Source organism: Sciurus vulgaris (genome assembly GCF_902686455.1).
Source record: "Sciurus vulgaris genome assembly, chromosome: 10".
In the NCBI taxonomy this organism is placed as follows: Eukaryota; Metazoa; Chordata; class Mammalia; order Rodentia; family Sciuridae; genus Sciurus; species Sciurus vulgaris.
The window spans coordinates 109,098,550-109,116,864 of NC_136470.1; the positions used below are offsets into that span (position 1 = coordinate 109,098,550).

General features: G+C 38.2%; 1 pseudogene across 1 annotated transcript in view; it reads left to right on the plus strand.

The window, feature by feature from the left end:
• Positions 1-470: 470 nt before the first annotated feature.
• LOC306670420 (zinc finger protein 384-like) overlaps positions 471-18,315 on the plus strand; it is a 97,108-nt pseudogene continuing 79,263 nt past the window's right edge. Inside the window, exons 1-2 of the transcript in view lie at positions 471-644; positions 1,949-2,475. The product of the transcript in view is annotated as a zinc finger protein 384-like (transcript). The remainder of the gene's footprint in view (positions 645-1,948; positions 2,476-18,315) is intronic.

Below are 18,315 nucleotides of genomic sequence, written 5' to 3' on the forward strand. Positions count from 1 at the left end.
CTGGTATCAGTGGTTAAATTATGCTAAGCAGTTTAGAGAAGACAGTTTGTATTGAGTATAATTAAGTCAGAGCAGGCATGGGACATTTCATAAACTAGAGATATTCAGAATGAAAAAGGTGAAGGTCAAAGGCAGAAAACATAACAAGGCTGTGCAAAGACTCTAGTCCCCTGAGTCAGAGATCAGAAAACTACCCAGGCCAGCTAAGTGAAAGATTAACAAAATTTGTAGTATAGATTAAGAAATTCTTCTATTTTCAAGTAGCACTTCTCAAACTTTGTCAATTGAACTATAAATAAATATTCACTGGTTTTCAGGAGAAAAGCTTGTGAAAAATAAGAAAGTTTCCAATCACCTGCTCTTTGCAGACCAGGCATGTTGGACTCTGCCAAAGCTGTTTCCTACTTTTCTGTCCAGGTCTGGAGCTCAATTGCCCTCAGTACAGTGTCCATTGTCCTGATCTACCCAGGATGCATGGAGGCGGAGGAAAGGTTGGAACAACTATAGGGTTCTCTGGCCCAGGGTACTCTCAGGTGGATGCCAAAGGTTCCTTCTCCGGACTCCCCCTCCTGACCACCCCAAGGGGTAGCCAGGGTGACCGTTTGACAAATGGCACTGAAGGAAAGTCAATTACCTTTGCCTCTGTATGGATCATACAGCACTCCCCTCACATCCACTCCCTCCTGGATGTTTCCCCTTCGCTCGTTAATCAGACATTAAGATTCAGATGGTAGGATCAAGAGAAAGACATGGGACAATTTGTAAGAAAATGCCCAGGTTACCTTTGTTTGCATATTTAGCCTTTGCTAGTTTGTTTAAAGTTTTCCTGTATTTTAAGGTGCTCACTGTGTTCTAAGCTGCAAGGAGATGTATTTTAAATCAATCCCTCCCTTGAATCCCTCAGAGAACAGGGTATTGTATGCCTAATAACCAATAGGTGTCCCCTCACCCTCTGGAGATTCCTTTAGTCTACAAAATAGGCAAGAAGATGTGCAATTTTTCTTTTGTTGTGGGTCTCTTTTAATTAGGAATTTATAGAGGCAGGGAGGAAAGCAGTAATGCCCTTAAGTCTGAATCCTCCAAGGGTCTCTAGCACAGGGCAAACTGGGACCCCAGCTCTTTGCCAAAGAAGGACAGAAATAACTTTGGCAAAGCCAGGTAGTGAGAGACAGGATTTCTGGATCGGATTGAAGCTTAAACTTAGGGAGACATCCCTAAAAATTGTCTCTGGCACAGGCGCCTGTGGTCTATTTTTCTTTTCTTCCACTCAAATGGGAGCTTCACTCTCAACAGTATAGCCAGGTTCACCACTAGCCTGCATACTGAAAAACTGGGACAAAATTGACCCACAGACACTCAAGAAAAAGTGCTTCATTTTCTTCTGCTGCCAGGCCTGGCCTTAGTACAAACTCTGTGATGGAGAATCCTGACCACCAGAAGGAAGTACAAATTTTAATACCATTTTACAGCTTAATAGATTTTGCAAAAGGGAAGGAAAATTGTGTAAGGTACCTTATGTTCAAACCTTCCTTACCCTAAGGGAAAACCCCAAATTATGCCAACGATGTAAAGTAGACTTGGCCATAACCACTGCCATAAGGGAAGAAAATCTTAAAGAACCACCTATTGGGGGAAAGGAATCATAGGGACCCCCCAAAGCTCCATTTTTCTGTTAATGTCCATCAGCAGGCCTCCTGTCCTTTATACTCTTGGCCTTTCTCCATCTGCCCCGATGGACAGATCAAATATACTACCTCTCCAGGAGATGCCAGGAGGAGAATTTGGACCAAGTAAAGTATACAACCCTTTCTCCCTCCAAGACCTAAGACAGATAAAAATGGACCTAGGGAAATTTTCAGAAGATCCAGATAAATATATTGAGGTATTTCAAACCCTATGCCAGGTGTTTGACCTCACCTGGAAAGACATTATACTGTTACTTATCCAGGTTTTAACCTCCAATGAGAAGGAAGCCACCCTAAAAGCAGCTGAACAATTTGGGGATGACCTACACCTTGCTCATACCCCAGAAGCCCAAACTAGATCTAAACCCAACTATCCATCAGAAGCACAGGCAATTCCCAGAAATGATCCTGACTGGGATTCGAATGTTGAACAGGATGCTTGGAAGATCAGGCACTTCCAAATGTTAGTCCTTGAGACCCTTAAGAGAATCAAACAGAAGCCTATTAACTATTCCAAGGTTTCTGAAATTATACAAGGTCCCCAAGAAAGCTCAGCTATTTTCATGGAGAAACCCAGGGAGGCAATGAGAAAACACACCACCATGGATCCTGAATCCACAGAGGGCCATTTACTTTTGAAGGACAAATTTACCATTCAGTCAGCCCCAGACATTCAGAGGAAATTACAGAAATTGGCGTATGGCCCTGATCAATCCTTAGGTGATATCTTCCGACTTGCAACTTCCATTTTTTATAATCAAGATGTCGAGGAAAAGAAGGAAAAAGAGCCGTAGAGACAAGAAAAACACAGAAGCGCTGGTCTTAGCCCTAAGAGGAGTTAGCTTCCCAGGTGAAAAAGGAGGAAAATGTAATGTACCTCAGGCCACAAAAGGGATTTTTTTACGTTGTGGAGAGGGGGGACATTTCAAACGGGAATTTCCCTGAGCCAAAAGACCACCTCCGGAGCCCTACCCTAAATGTCAAGGCAATCATTGGAAAAGTGATTGTCCTCAGGGGCATAGGTCCTCAAAGCCAGACTCTTCCACACAGGCCTGATGGGGCCCGGGGTTGATTCTAATGGCTCCCGTAACTCCTATCACTACACATGAGCCCCGGGTATGCTTCTCCATAGGGATCCAAGAGGTCAACTTCCTCTTAGATACTGGCGCCAGTTTTTCAGTGCTAACCTCTTATCCTGGACCTCTTTCCTCTAATACTATAATGGTGCAAGGGATACCTGGACCTCCTATTACCAGAAAGTTTACTCCCACACTAAGTTGTGAGTGGAATGGGATGATGTTTTCTCATGCGTTCCTGATAGTCCCAGAATGCCCTACCCCTTTATTACTTTCAAAACTTCAGACTTCCATTACAATGAATTTGGGACCACAAGGATCATTATGTTTACCTCTATTAGAATGTGATATAAACCCTGAAGTATGGGCCACTGAAGGCAAGATTGGATGGGTAAAAAGTACAATCCCAATTAAAATAGTCTTAAAGGATCCCTCTGTTTTTCCACATCAGAGACAATATCCGCTACTCCCAGAAGCAAAAAAGGGCTTATTAAAGATCATCCAGAACCTCAAACAGCAGAAACTTTTAGTGTCTTGTAACATCCCATGTAATACACCGATTTTGGGAATTCAAAAATTAAATGGGGAATGGCGTTCAGTCCAAGACTTCAGAATAATTAATGAAGCAATTGTTCCCCTCCACCCAGTAGTTCCTAATCCATATACTCTGTTATCTGAGATTCCAGCAACTGCTGCTTGGTTTACTGTGTTAGATTTAAAAGATGTCTTCTTTTGTATATCCCTGGACTCTCAGTCTCAGTATCTGTTTGCCTTTGAGGAACCAGATAGTGGATCTCAATTAACCTGGACAGTACTGTCCCAAGGATTTAGACAAACTATTCGGACAAACTCTGGCTAAGTTCTTAACAAAATTCAGAGATAAGACATCTACAATTGTTCTCCAATATGTGATGACATCCTCTTATGTGCCTCCACCCAGGAGGAATGTCAAAAGGCTACTACAGAATTCTTAAACTTCTTAGTTAATCAGGGTTATAAAGTCTCAAAAAAGAAAGCTCGATTATGTCAACAGCAGGTTCAATATTTAGGATTACAACTGTCTCAAGGAATCCAAAAACTAGGACAGGAAAGAATAACTCCCATAGGACAATGTCCTCTGCCTCAGACCATAAGGCAACTCACAGGCTTCCTAGGAATAACTGGATACTGCAGACTTTGGATTCCTGGGTATGGGGAGTTAGCTAAGCCTTTTTAAAGTCTTCTGAAAGAAACTTTACACCAAGGAGCATCCACCCTAATATGGGAACCAGAACATATTAAAGACTTTAAGACATTAAAAGGGCCCTAGTGAAGAGAAATTTAACCTGTTTGTCACTGAAAGAGGAGGAATAGCCCTAGGAGTGGTAACACAAAAGAATGGACGTGTTCAACAGCCAGTAGCCTATCCCAGCAAGGACCTTGACATGGTGTCTCGGGATGGCCCCACTGTTTGCAAGTAATTGCAGCTGTAGCCCTACTAGTCCCTGAGGCAATCAAATTACACTGGGAATAAATCTCATTGCCTACACTTCCCATGATCTGTCAGGAATTTTAAAAACGAAAGGAGGACGATGGCTTTCAGACTGTCACCTTCTAAAGTATCAGGCTTTACTTTTGGAAGGACCCATAACTCAGATAGAGGCCATGTCCTCCCCAGACTTATCATGGGAACAAATACTTAGCTCCTGGTTCTCTGGTACCTCCTGGTGGAAAACAGTATTAGTCTCTGTCATCACCATCATACTCATTGGCATGTTCCTATGCTGTGGCATTTACTGTTGCATTCCTTTATTCCAGTACTCACAAATTCTTGTTTCTTTTATATACCATCCATCTCTCAAATGACCGTCCAGTCTATTGTTTCTCAACCAGACTTCTACCATGGACCCCTTGATTGACCTGATTTCTTTTCTTTTTTTTAGTATTTTTTTTATTGTAAACAAATGGGATACATGTTGTTTCGCTGTTTGTACATGGAGTAAAGCCTTACCATTTGTGTAATCATAAATTTACATAGGGTAATGTTGATTGATTCATTCTGCTATTTTTTCCCTTCCCCCCACCCCTCACACCCCACTTTTCCCTCTATACAAGCCTTCCTTCCTCCATTCTTGCCCCCATCCCTAACCCTAACTCTAACCCTAACACTAAACCCTCTCATCCCCCCATTATCTGTCATCATCCACTTACCAGCGAGATCATTTGTCCTTTAGTTTTTTGAGATGGGCTTATCTCACTTACCATGATATTCTCCAATTTCATCCATTTGCCTGCAAATGCCATAATTTTATCATTCTTTATGGCTGAATAATATTCCATTGTATATATATACCACAGTTTCTTTATCCATTCATCAATTGAAGGACATCTAGGTTGGTTCCACAATCTGGCTATAGTGAATTGAGCAGCTATGAACATTCATGTGGCTGTATCTCTGTAATATGCTGATTTTAAGTACTTTGGGTATACGCCAAGGAGTGGGAAGCTGGGTCAAATGCTGGTTCCATTCCAAGCTGTCTGAGGAATCTCCATACTGCTTTTCAGAGTGACTGAACTAATTGTAACCCCACCAGCAAGGTATGAGTGTACTGTTCTCCCTACATCCTCACCAATAACTATTGTTGCGTGTGTTTTTGATAATCACCATAATAATTGGGGTGAGATGAAATCTTAGGGTGGTTTTGATTTGCATTTCTCTTATTACTAGAGATGTTGAACATTTTTTCATATGTTTGTTGATTGCGTGTAGATCTTCTTCTGTGAAGTGTCTGTTCATTTCCTTAGCCCATTTGTTGATTGAGTTATTTGTATTCTTGGTGTAGAGTTTTTTGAGTTCTTTATAGATTCTGGAAATTAGTGCTCTATCTGAAGTATGATTGACAAAGATTTTCTCCCACTCTGTAGGCTCTTTCTTTGCATTGCTGATGGTTTCCTTTGCTGAGAGAAAGCTTTTTAGTTTGAATCTATTCCAGTTATTGATTCTTGCTTTTATTTCTTGTGCTATGGGAGTCCTGTTAAGGAAGTCTGGTCCTAAGACGACATGTTGAAGATCTGGACCTACTTTTTCTTCTATAATCGGCAGGGTCTCTGGTCTGATTCCAAGGTCCTTAATCCATTTTGACTTTAGTTTTGTGCATGGTGAGAGATATGGGTTTAGTTTCATTCTGTTGCATATGGATTTCCAATTCTCCCAGCACCATTTGTTGAAGAGGCTATCTTTTCTCCATTGCATATTTTTGGCCCCTTTGTCTAGTATGAGAAAATTGCATTTATTTGGGTTTGTGTCCATGTCCTCTATTCTGTACCATTGATCTACCTGTCTATTTTGGTACCAATACCATGCCATTTTTGTTACTATTGCTTTGTAGTAGAGTTGAAGATCTGGTATTGCGATACCCCCTGCTTTGCTCTTTCTGCAAAGGATTGCTTCAGCTATTCTTGGTTTCTTATTCTTCCAGATGAATTTCACAATTGCTTGCTCTATTTCTGTATGGCACGTCATTGGGATTTTAATTGGAATTGCATTGAATCTGTATAGCACTTTTGGTGGTGTGGCCATTTTGACAATATTAATTCTTCCTATCCATGAACATGGAAGATCTTTCCATCTTCTAAGGTTTTATTTAATTTCCTTCATTAGTGTTCTGTAGTTCTCATTGTAGAGGTCTTTCACTTCTTTTGTGAGATTGATTCCCAAGTATTTTATTTTTTTTTTCGAGGCTATTATGAATGGGGTAGTTTTCCTAATCTTTCCAAAGATTCATCACTTATGAATAAAAATGCATTAGATTTATGTGCATTGATCTTATATCCCACTACTTTACTGAATTCACTTATGAGTTCTAAAAGTTTTCTGGTGGAATTTCCTGATTCCTCTAAGTATATAATCATATCATCAGCAAATCGGGATAGTTTGGGTTCTTCTTTTTCTATTCATATCCCTTTAATTTCTTTGGTCTAATTGCTCTGGCTAGAGTTTCAAGGATGATATTGAATAGAAGTGGTGAAAGAGGGCATCCCTGCCTTGTTCCAGTTTTTAGGAGGAATGCTTTCAGTTTTTCACCATTTAGAATGACATTAGCCATGGGCTTAGCGTACATGGCCTTTACAATGTTAAGGAATGTTCCCACTATCCCTATTTTTTCTAGTGTTTTGAGCATGAAGGGATGCTGTATTTTATCAAATGCTTTTTCTGCCTCTATTGAAATAATCATGTGATTCTTGACTTTAAGTCTATTGATATGGTGAATTACCTTTATTGATTTCCTGATGTTGAACCAATCTTGCATCCCTGGGATGAAACCCACTTGATCATGGTGCACTATCTTTTTAATATATTTTTGTATGCGATTTGCTGAAATTTTGTTGAGAATTTTTGCATCGATGTTCATTAAGGATATTGATCTGAAATTTTCTTTCCTCAATGTGTCTCTGTCTGGTTTAGGTATCAGGGTGATATTGGCTTCATAGAATGAGTTTGGGAGGGTTCCCTCCTCTTCTATTTTATGGATTAATTTGAGAAGTATTGGAATGAGCTCTTCTTTAAACGTTTTGTAGATCTCGACTGAGAACCCATCTGGTCCTGGACTTTTCTTTGTTGGTAGGCTTTTGATGACCTCTTCTATTTCATTACTTGAAATTGGTCTATTTAAATTGTGTATGTCAGATCCAAGATGGCGGACTAGAGGGTGACTGCATCTCCAGTTGCCCCAGAACCCAGGATTGAAGAAGGGGAGGCATTGAGAGTCTCGGACTAAAATAGAACCACGGGGTGAGTCTCCCCCACCCAGCGAAGCTCAGCTGGGCCGCAGGCCCGGATTCCAGTGGCTTATTAGATTGGGACAGGGCAGATAGTGTCTCCCCCAGGCAGCTCTGTGCACTCTGGCGGTGGGCTCCGCCCACAGGGACAGATCCTCCAGCCTCTCCGAACAGGCCCCCCAGTGAGAGCCCTTCTGCACAAAAGCAGCGTGGCCAGCCCCGGCCCGCCCCGCTGCCAGCTCCCGCCTGCCCGCAGGTTGCTTCAGAGACCAGCACAGGGCGCCAGGGACTCCCCAAGCAGCCCAGCCCCCTCCGGTGGGAAGCGCCTCTGTAGGCTAGCTTCCCGGGGCAGACCGCCCAGTGAGAGCCTGTCTACACAGAGCCAGCCACAAGTCCCCAAGCCAGCGGAGATATTCGACACACAAGCGGCTTCTGGGACAAGGGCTGGGCAGCCAGAGACCTCTCCAGGCGGCATTGTCCACCTCCAGCTGCAGGCTTTTTCCACGGGGCGATCCAAGATGGTGGACTAGAGGGTGACTGCATCTCCAGTTGCCCCAGAACACAGGATTCAAGGAGGGGAGGCATTGAGAGTCTCGGACTAAAATAGAACCACGGGGTGAGTCTCCCCCACCCAGCGAAGCTCAGCTGGGCGGCAGGCCCAGATTCCAGTGGCTTATTAGAGTGGGACAGGGCAGATAGGGTCTCCCCCAGGCAGCTCTGTGCACTCTGGTGGTGGGCTCCACGACAGGGACAGATCCTCCAGCCTCTCGGAACAGGCCCCCCCAGTGAGAGCCCTTCTGCACAGAAGCAGCGCGCGGCCAGCTCCGGCCCGCCTCGGCCAGCTCCGGCCCGCCCCGCTGACAGCTCCAGCCTGCCCGCAGGTTGCTTCAGTGACCAGCACAGGGCGCCAGGGACTTCCCCAAGCAGCCCAGCCCCCCTCCAGTGGGAAGCGCCTCTCTAGGCTAGCTTCTCGGGGCAAATCGCCCAGTGAGAGCCTGTCAACACAGAGCCAGCCACAAGTCCCCAAGCCAGTGGAGACCTCCGACCTACAATCAGCCTCTGGAACCAGGGCTGGGCAACAAGAGACCTCTCCAGGTCTCTCTCCCTGGAACCAGTAGCGGGCTAGGGGCAGCATTCTTCAGAAGCACTGCATTATCAAATTAATCCAAGACTTCTGGCTACTGAAGGGTGGTAGGTGATACACTGGAAATCTACAGGGTCACTATAAGCCAATAGAGGATATCTACAATATCACAGTCCCATTGACATCTGACCAATATGGGAAAACAAGGGAAGAAAATGTCCAAAACAAACCTAGATACTATATCAATAAAACCTAATGACAGCACAGCAGAAGAAATTTTCGAAAGGGAGTTCAGAATTTACATAATTAAAACAATGAGGGAAGCAAACGAGCAGATGAAAGAACAAATGCAGGCATTAAATGAACGCACGAATCAACAGTTAAAAGAGCAAATAATGGAAGCAAAAGAGCATTTCAATAAAGAGTTAGAGATACTGAAAAAAAAAAAAACAAAAACAAACGGAAATCCTTAAAATGAAGGAAACAATAAACCAAGTTAAAAGCACCATAGAAAGCATAAACAATAGGATAGATCACCTGGAAGACAGAACCTCTGATACTGAAGACAAAACATTTAATCTTGAAAACAAAGTTGACCAAACAGAGAAGATGGTAAGAAATCATGAAGAGAATCTACAAGAATTATGGGATATCATGAAGAGGCCAAATTTAAGAATAATTGGGATTGAGGAAGGCTTAGAGAAACAAACCAAAGGAATGAACAATCTATTCAATGAAATAATATCAGAAAATTTCCCAAATCTCAAGAATGAAATGGAAAATCAAGTACAAGAGGCTTATAGGACTCCAAATATGCAAAATTACAACAGACCTACACCAAGGCACATTATTATGAAAATACCTAACATTCAAAATAAAGACAGAATTTTAAAGTCCGCGAGAGAAAAGAATCATATTATATTCAGGGAGAAACCAATAAGAATATCAGCATATTTTTCAGTCCAGACCCTAAAAGCTAGAAAGGCCTGGAACAACATTTACCAAGACCTGAAAGAAAATGGATGCCAACCAAGAATTTTATACCCAGCAAAACTTACTTTCAGATTTGATGATCAGATAAAATCCTTCCACGATAAACAAAAGCTAAAGGAATTTACTAAAAGAAAGCCGGCATTACAGAACATTCTCAGCAAAATATTCCATGAGGAAGAGATAAAAATCAACGATATAAATCAGCAATGGGAGGAACTAGCCTAAAGGAATAGCCAAATAAAGGAGAAACCAAATCATGTCAAAAAACAAAAATGAGTCCAATGACTAGGAATACAAATCATATCACAATAATAACTGTGAATGTTACTGGCCTGAACTCATCAATCAAAAGACATAGACTGGCAGATTGGATTAAAAAGAAAAATCCAAAAATATGCTGCCTGCAAGAGAAATATCTCATAGAAAGAGATACCCATAGACTAAAGGTGAAAGGATGGGAAAAAACATACCATGCACATAGACACAGCAAAAAAGCTGGAGTATCCATCCTCATTTCAGATACTGTGGACTGTAAGCCAAAACGAGTCAGAAGGGATAAAGAAGGACATTACATACTGCTTAAGGGAGGCATGAATCAGCTAGACATAACAATCATGAACATCTATGCCCCGAACATTGGCTCATCCATGTACGTCAAACAAATCCTTCTCAATTCTAGAAATCAAATAGACCACAACACAATAATACTAGGTGATTTTAACACACCTCTCTCACCGCTGGATAGATCGTCCAAACAAAAATTGAATAAACAAACCATAGATCTCAACAACACAATCAACAATTTAGACTTAAGCAACTTATATAGAATATACCATCCAACAAAGAACGAATACACTTTCTTCTCAGCAGCACATGGATCCTTCTCTAAAATAGACCATGTTTTATGCCACAAAGCTACTGTTAGCAAATACAACAAGATAGAGATACTACCTTGTACTCTATCAGATCATAATGGACTGAAATTAGAAATAAATGACAGAATAAAAAACAGAAACTTCTCCAATACGTGGAGATTAAACAATACACTATTATACGATGAATGAATAACAGAAGACATCAGGAGGTAAATTAAAAAATTCTTAGAAGTAAATGAGAACAAAGACACATCAGATCAAAATCTCTGGGACACTATGAAAGCAGTGCTGAGAGGAAGATTTATTTCATGGGGCGCATTCAACAAAAGAAGTAGAAATCAACAAATAAACGACTTAGCACTACAGCTCAAAGCCCTAGAAAAAGAAGAGCAGACCAACACCAAAAGTAGTAGAAGACAGGAAATAGTTAAAATCAGAGCCGAAATCAACGAAATTGAAACAAAAGAAACAATCGGAAAAAATTAACAAAATAAATAGTTGGTTCTTTGAAAAAATAAACAAAATTGATAAACCCTTAGCCACGCTAACAAGAGAAAGAGGGAGAAAACTCAAATTACTAAAATTCGGAATGAACAAGGAAATATCACAACAGACACGAGTGAAATACAAAACATAATTAGAAGCGATTTTGAAAATCTATACTCCAACAAAACAGAAAACCTCGAAGACATCAACAAGTTTCTAGAGACATATGAATTACCTAAACTGAACAAGGAAGACATACACAACTTAAATAAATCAATTTCAAGCAATGAAATAGAAGAAGTCATCAAAGCCTACCAAGAAAGAAAACTCGGGGCCAGATGGGTTCTCAGCTGAGTTCTACAAAACCTTTAAAGAAGAGCTCATCCCAATACTTCTCAAAGTATTCCATAAAATAGAAGAGGAGGGAACCCTCCCAAACTCATTCTATGAAGCCAATATCACCCTGATACCTAAGCCAGACAGAGATACATCGAGGAAAGAAAATTTCAGACCAATATCCTTAATGAACATCAATGCAAAAATTCTCAACAAAATTTTAGCAAATCGCATACAAAAATATATTAAAAAGATAGTGCACCATGATCAAGTGGGTTTTATCCAAGGGATGCAAGGTTGGTTCAACATCCGGAAATCAATAAATCTCATTCACCATATCAACAGACTAAAAGTTAAGAATCACATGATTATTTCAATAGATGCAGAAAAAGCATTTGATAAAATACAGCATCCCTTCATGCTCAAAACACTAGAAAAAATTGGGGTAGTGGGATCATTCCTTAACATTGTGAAGGCCATCTATGCTAAGCCCATGGCTAATATCATTCTAAATGGTGAAAAACTGAAAGCATTCCCGCTAATAACTCGAACAAGGCAGGGATGCCCTCTTTCACCACTTCTATTCAACATTTTTCTTGAGACTCTAGCCAGAGCAATTAGACAAAGCAAAGAAATTAAAGGGATACGAATTGGAAAAGAGGAACTCAAACTATCCCTGTTCACTGATGACATGATTATATATTTAGAGGAACCTGGAAATTCCACCAGAAAACTCTTAGAACTCATAAGTGAATTCAGTAAAGTAGCAGGTTACAATATCAATGCTCATAAATCCAGTGCATTTTTATACATAAGTGATGAATCTTCAGAAAGAGAAATTAGGAAAACTACCCCATTCACAATAGCATCAAAAAATATGAAATACTTGGGAATCAATCTCACAAAAGAAGTGAAAGACCTCTACAATGAGAACTACAGAACACTAAAGAAAGAAATTAAAGAAAACCTTAGAAGATGGAAAGATCTCCCATGTTCATGGATAGGAAGAATTAATATTGTCAAAATGGCCATACTACCAAAAGTGCTATACAGATTCAATGCAATTCCAATTAAAATCCCAATGACGTACCTTACAGAAATAGAGCAAGCAATTATGAAATTCATCTGGAAGAATAAGAAACACAGAATAGTTAAAGCAATCCTCAGTAAAAAGAACGAAGCAGAGGGTTTTGCAATACCAGATCTTCAACTCTATTACAAAGCAATAGTAACAAAAACGGCATGGTATTGGTACCAAAATAGAAAGGTAGATCAATGGTACAGAATAGAGGACACGGACACAAACCCAATTACATACAATTTTCTCATACTAGACAAAGGGGCCAAAAATATGCAATGGAGAAAAGATAGCCTCTTCAACAAATGGTGCTGGGAGAATTGGAAATCCATATGCAACAGAATGAAACTAAACCCATATCTCTCACCATGCACAAAACTAAAGTCAAAATGGATTAAGGACCTTGGAATCAGACCAGAGACCCTGCCGATTATAGAAGAAAAAGTAGGTCCAGATCTTCAACATGTCGTCTTAGGACCAGACTTCCTTAACAGGACTCCCATAGCACAAGAAATAAAAGCAAGAATCAATAACTGGAATAGATTCAAACTAAAAAGCTTTCTCTCAGCAAAGGAAACCATCAGCAATGCAAAGAAAGAGCCTACAGAGTGGGAGAAAATCTTTGTCAATCATACTTCAGATAGAGCACTAATTTCCAGAATCTATAAAGAACTCAAAAAACTCTACACCAAGAATACAAATAACCCAATCAACAAATGGGCTAAGGATATGAACAGACACTTCACAGAAGAAGATCTACAAGCAATCAACAAACATATGAAAACATTTTCAACATCTTTAGTACTATGAGAAATGCAAATCTAAACTACCCTAAGATTCCATCTCACCCCAATTAGAATGACGATTATCAAGAATACAAGCAACCATAGGTGTTGGTGAGGATGTGGGAAAAAAGTTACACTCATACATTGCTGGTGGGGTTGCAAACTAGTGCAGCCACTCTGAAAAGCAGTATGGAGATTCCTCAGAAAGCTTGGAATGGAGCCACCATTTGACCCAGCTATCCCACTCCTTGGCCTATACCCAAAGGACTTAAAATCAGCATACTACAGAGATACAGCCACATCAATGTTCATAGGTGCTCAATTCACTATAGCCAGATTGTGGAACCAACCTAGATGCCCTTCAGTTGATGAAGGGATAAAGAATCTGTGGCATATATATTCAATGGAATATTACTCCGCCATGAGGAATGACAAAATTATGGCATTCGCAGGCAAATTGATGAAATTGGAGGATATCATGTTATGTGAGATAAGCCAATCTCAAAAAACTAAAGGACCAATGATCTTGCTGATAAGCGGATGAGGACATACGGGGGGGTGGGGGTAGGAGGGGTTAGTGTTAGTGTTCGGGTTAGGTTTAGGGTTAGGGATAAGGAGGGTTGTAAGAATGAGGAAGAAAGGAATGTATAGAGGGAAAAGAGGGGTGAGAGGGAAGGCGGAAGGGAAAAAATGACAAAATGAATCAAACAACATTGCCCTATGTAAATTTTTGATTTTTAATTAAAATTTTTTTAAAAAAGAAGTAGAAATCAGAATAGTACAGATCTCGCGTGGATAGTGAAGAGGGGAAGATTTGAGGCAGGCTACCTCGGTGACGCTCTAGATGGATTTGAGTAGTTGACCATTTTATGAATAATTCATCAAAATGCATGTACTTGTACATGTGTATTTCAATTGCAATTGGTTTTTGAATATGCAGTAGAAGAATTTCTTTTCATCACTTCCTCCTTTCAAGTGACACCGATATTATGCTCTCACTGGGTTACCATTTTCTGTAGTTCCAAGCACATACATAGCACTTAATAAATATTTAATAAATATTTGTTACAAACTGAAAAAAATAAAATAAAATAAAATAAAAAAATAAATTGTGTATGTCCTCCTTGTTCAGTTTAGGCAATTCATATGTCTCTAGAAACGTTGATGTCTTCGAGGTTTTCTATTTTGTTGGAGTATAGATTTTCAAAATAGCTTCTAATTATGTTTTTTATTTCAATCATGTCTGTTGTGATATTTCCTTGTTCATTCTGAATTTTAGTGATTTGGGTTTTCTCTCATCTTCTCTTTGTTAGTGTGGATAAAGGTTTATCAATTTTGTTTATTTTTTCGAAGAACCAACTATTTATTTTGTCAATTTTTTGTCTTATTTCTTTTGTTTCAATTTTGTTGATTTCAGCTCTGAGTTTAACTATTTCCTGTCTTCTACTACTTTTGGTGTTGGTCTATTCTTCTTTTTCTAGGGCTTTGGGCCCTAAAAGGGCCTAAAATAGAACTGCAAACTGCTTGCCCCATGTTGCCCACTTCCAGCTCAAAGCATCCAGATCAGTCATCACCCCCTTTCCTTACAACAGTAACGAGTTCCTAAAACTAGAGGGCCGAATGAAGCCAGAATTAGAGATAGGCAGTTAGTGTAGACATAGGGCATCGGGTCAAATCAAGGAAATGGAGGCCATTAAGGCCATCTGTCTCTGGAAGTTGGAGACTACCCTCGGAGAATGGAATGTCAAGGATCTGCAGAGCCCATTGATAACCAAGTTTATCTGCCCTTGTCAGGGACTACAGACAAGGAGATGTTAATTTGTGGCCCCTGGGCCCTTACCTGCCTGAATCACCTTGTTCCTCCCCCTGCCCATCACTTCTCACTTTATGCAAAACTGGGCCTAATCTTGTAGGCAGGAAGGAAAGAGATAAGGGGGAAAGAACAGGAGAATGAAACCTATAAAAAGGACAAGATTTGCTCAATCCAAGGGATTCCATCTTTGTGTCCCCTTCTTCCACCCGGGAGAAGTCTGCTATTATTTTTCTTTAATAAAGCTTACTTTCTACTCTAAAAATAAAGAAAAAAGTATTTTATATAAATAACAATATTTTATTGAAGTTGAAACATAAGCAATTCTTAGAATCTGATTAATCCACTAAAATAAATATATTATAAAAGTTCTTTTATGTCAACACTCAATTTATGAATTAGATACATATGCCATGGTTAGCTAAGGTTCTTGTAACCATTTGTTTTTTACCTAAAACATTAGAAATTTCATGTTTCCACCCTAAATAAACCATATAAATTACAGTATCACATTTTAATGGTATCATAGTATTATGATGCCATGAAGATTAGATTGTAAGCAAATATTACAGATAAGAGAACATTTCCAGGAGAACTTATTTTCCTCTCTGTGTTTATTAATTATTGTAATGATCTAAAGCGTGGGATTTGCCAGACAAAAACTATCTTCTGGGAAAAGAAAAACTAACTAAAGTTCAGTACTTAATGTGCGCCTGAAGAAAACAATTGAATACCAGAGAAAATGGAACTTATTGTAAATCATTTTTTGCCACTAGAGATCTGTTGAATTCTGATATTATACAGAAGTCAAAGTATCTAGGTTGAATGTTTATGAAGGAAGAGTTAATCTCCCATGTTGCATAGTGCTTAAGAGAAGTGTTTGGAAGGGTATTTTCCTGAAGCACAACATTTTAATTCCAGTTGTGATATTTACCAGATTTAGAACTTTTTGAGACAAAAAGAGATGTTGAGGTTTGACCCCTGAAGGACAGAGCTAGACCTTGCACAATATTGTAGGATTAAGACTAGAGAATTCATTGAACTAAAAGGATTGTGATTTATAAACAATGGTGAAATTACAATGGAATAATGTTTACTAAAAGGCTCAACTTCTCATTGCATTGTCTATTAAGGTAAAAAGAGACCAATATCTGGGGAAAATTAAGATCACAGTAATTTTTTTATGCCCTGTTTTTGACATATAATAATATTAAAAAATGGTGATGCATTTGATGGCACAAAACAATGACTAATAACCAAAAGTAAAACCAAATAGACTATGTAGAACATATAGTGTATTTAATTACAATTAGCACTCAAGATCATTGAATATCAATTTTGAATTTATTAAGTAAAGTAAGAAAAAAGAAGGACAAAAGTGGACATCAGAATATTTTCAAGATGATTGAAAACTATTTAAAATGAATAAAATGAACATTCTAAAAATGGAATTGTAATTTTAATAGAATATTCAGATTTAGTGGGCTCAAAGAGTAGAACAAAAAGAAAGAAAACATAAAATGCAGAAAGGATTTTAATAAATAAAAACAAATGGTCCATAAAACATGTGTGGTTTTTTAAAAAAAATCTATGTCATGTCATATTGGAATGACAAAAGGAGATACAAAAGATAATGTGTCAGAAATCATATCTGAAAAGATAATGATCAAGAGTTTTGAGAATTGTTCTGGTATATCAATTCTCAGATTCAAGAAGTAAGCAAATTTCAAACTCCAAGAAAGTATACATGACTGATGTATAAGCATTATCAGAAATGCTTATTTCAGATGTTTTTAGATTTTTAATATTTGCATAGGTTTTATTGATTAAACATCTGTTTCCTGAAAATCTAAAATCCAAAATGCACTAAAATTCAAAAATTTTGAACATCATGTTTGTGCTCAAAAATTTTTGGAATTTCAGAGTACTTTGGATTTAAGATTTTCAAATTAGAAATGTTCAAAATATAATAGTAAATTTCTTGGTAATTTTGAAAATAATTTTAAAGCAGTCAGAATATTAGAAAAATACTTTTCAAAGATCAAAAATATGATTAACAGCTGATTACTCAACAGAAACACTGGATGCTAGAAAGCTATGGAATACATCTTGATAACAAGAAGTGATAACAAATTTCAACATTTTTACTGAGTGAAAACATCCATTTAAAAGTGATAAGGAATAAAGATATTTTAAGTCATCTATGATGACTTAGAAAATGTGTCACCAGCCGGTCTTCACTTAAAGAAAAAGTAAATGCATTTCTTTGATTAAAAGAAAGGCTTTCAAACAGAAACATGAGTATTCAGAGAAAAATTAAGATTACCAAAGAGAGTGAATATTATGTAGATCATTAAAATCAATACTGATTAAGAAAGTAATAATTTCAGTGTTTTATAGAATTCAAATTGCTTAGTAAAAACCATGAATGCAGAATTTGTAAAACACAACTGAGGGAAAACAAATTTTAAAAGATCCAAAATTCTGTGAGTCTTTTAGGATTGTTATGATTCAGAATTATATGGTATTAACTCAAAGATGGATGAAACTTAAATAAATAGTAAAATGTATATAAATAAACCAATATGAATAAAACACTGATATCTATCTCTACAGATGTACCTCTCTCCATTCTCTAGAGAGGATCATCTATGTATCTATCTAAAGAGAATGTAAAAGGTGTGTTTTAAAAGCACACAAAGTATCTGAAGAAGGAAAAATATGATGCCTGGGATTATTTAAAATAATCCAGCGAAGAGGACTGTAGAAATGAGAATGTTAATGAATTAATATTAGCCTTGAGTTGAAAATCATTGAAGTTGTATGATAGATATATACATGATTCTTGTATTATTCTCTTAACTGTATTTCTTCATAAAGAATATATATAGACCTAATATATATGAGAGTATGATGAAAAATTTCTGTCAGTCTTTTACATTTACTATGGTATAATGTCCTCATCTCATTGCCTGCATATTTTCTTCCTAATATTACTCCATGATTTTTTAAAACAATAATATATTGGGAATCTATATTATCATGCCTAAAATAATAATCAGAAAGGAATAAAATATGAGTAATTTATGAGATACAATAACTTATGGACCTACATAGCAACTTAGTATAATGTGCCTGTCTTGGCATTTTATTTTTGTAAAAATTCACTTTTTAGAGGTCTGCACTTTTATAATTCTGTAAACAGGACATTGTAATTTCAAAAATAATCTGCTTGCAAAAATAGATATCATATATGAAAATTGATCTAGACATATGATGCTTAACTTATTTTAGAATCACTGATTACTTTGAAAATATCATACATTAACAAAACCAGAACTTCATGTAC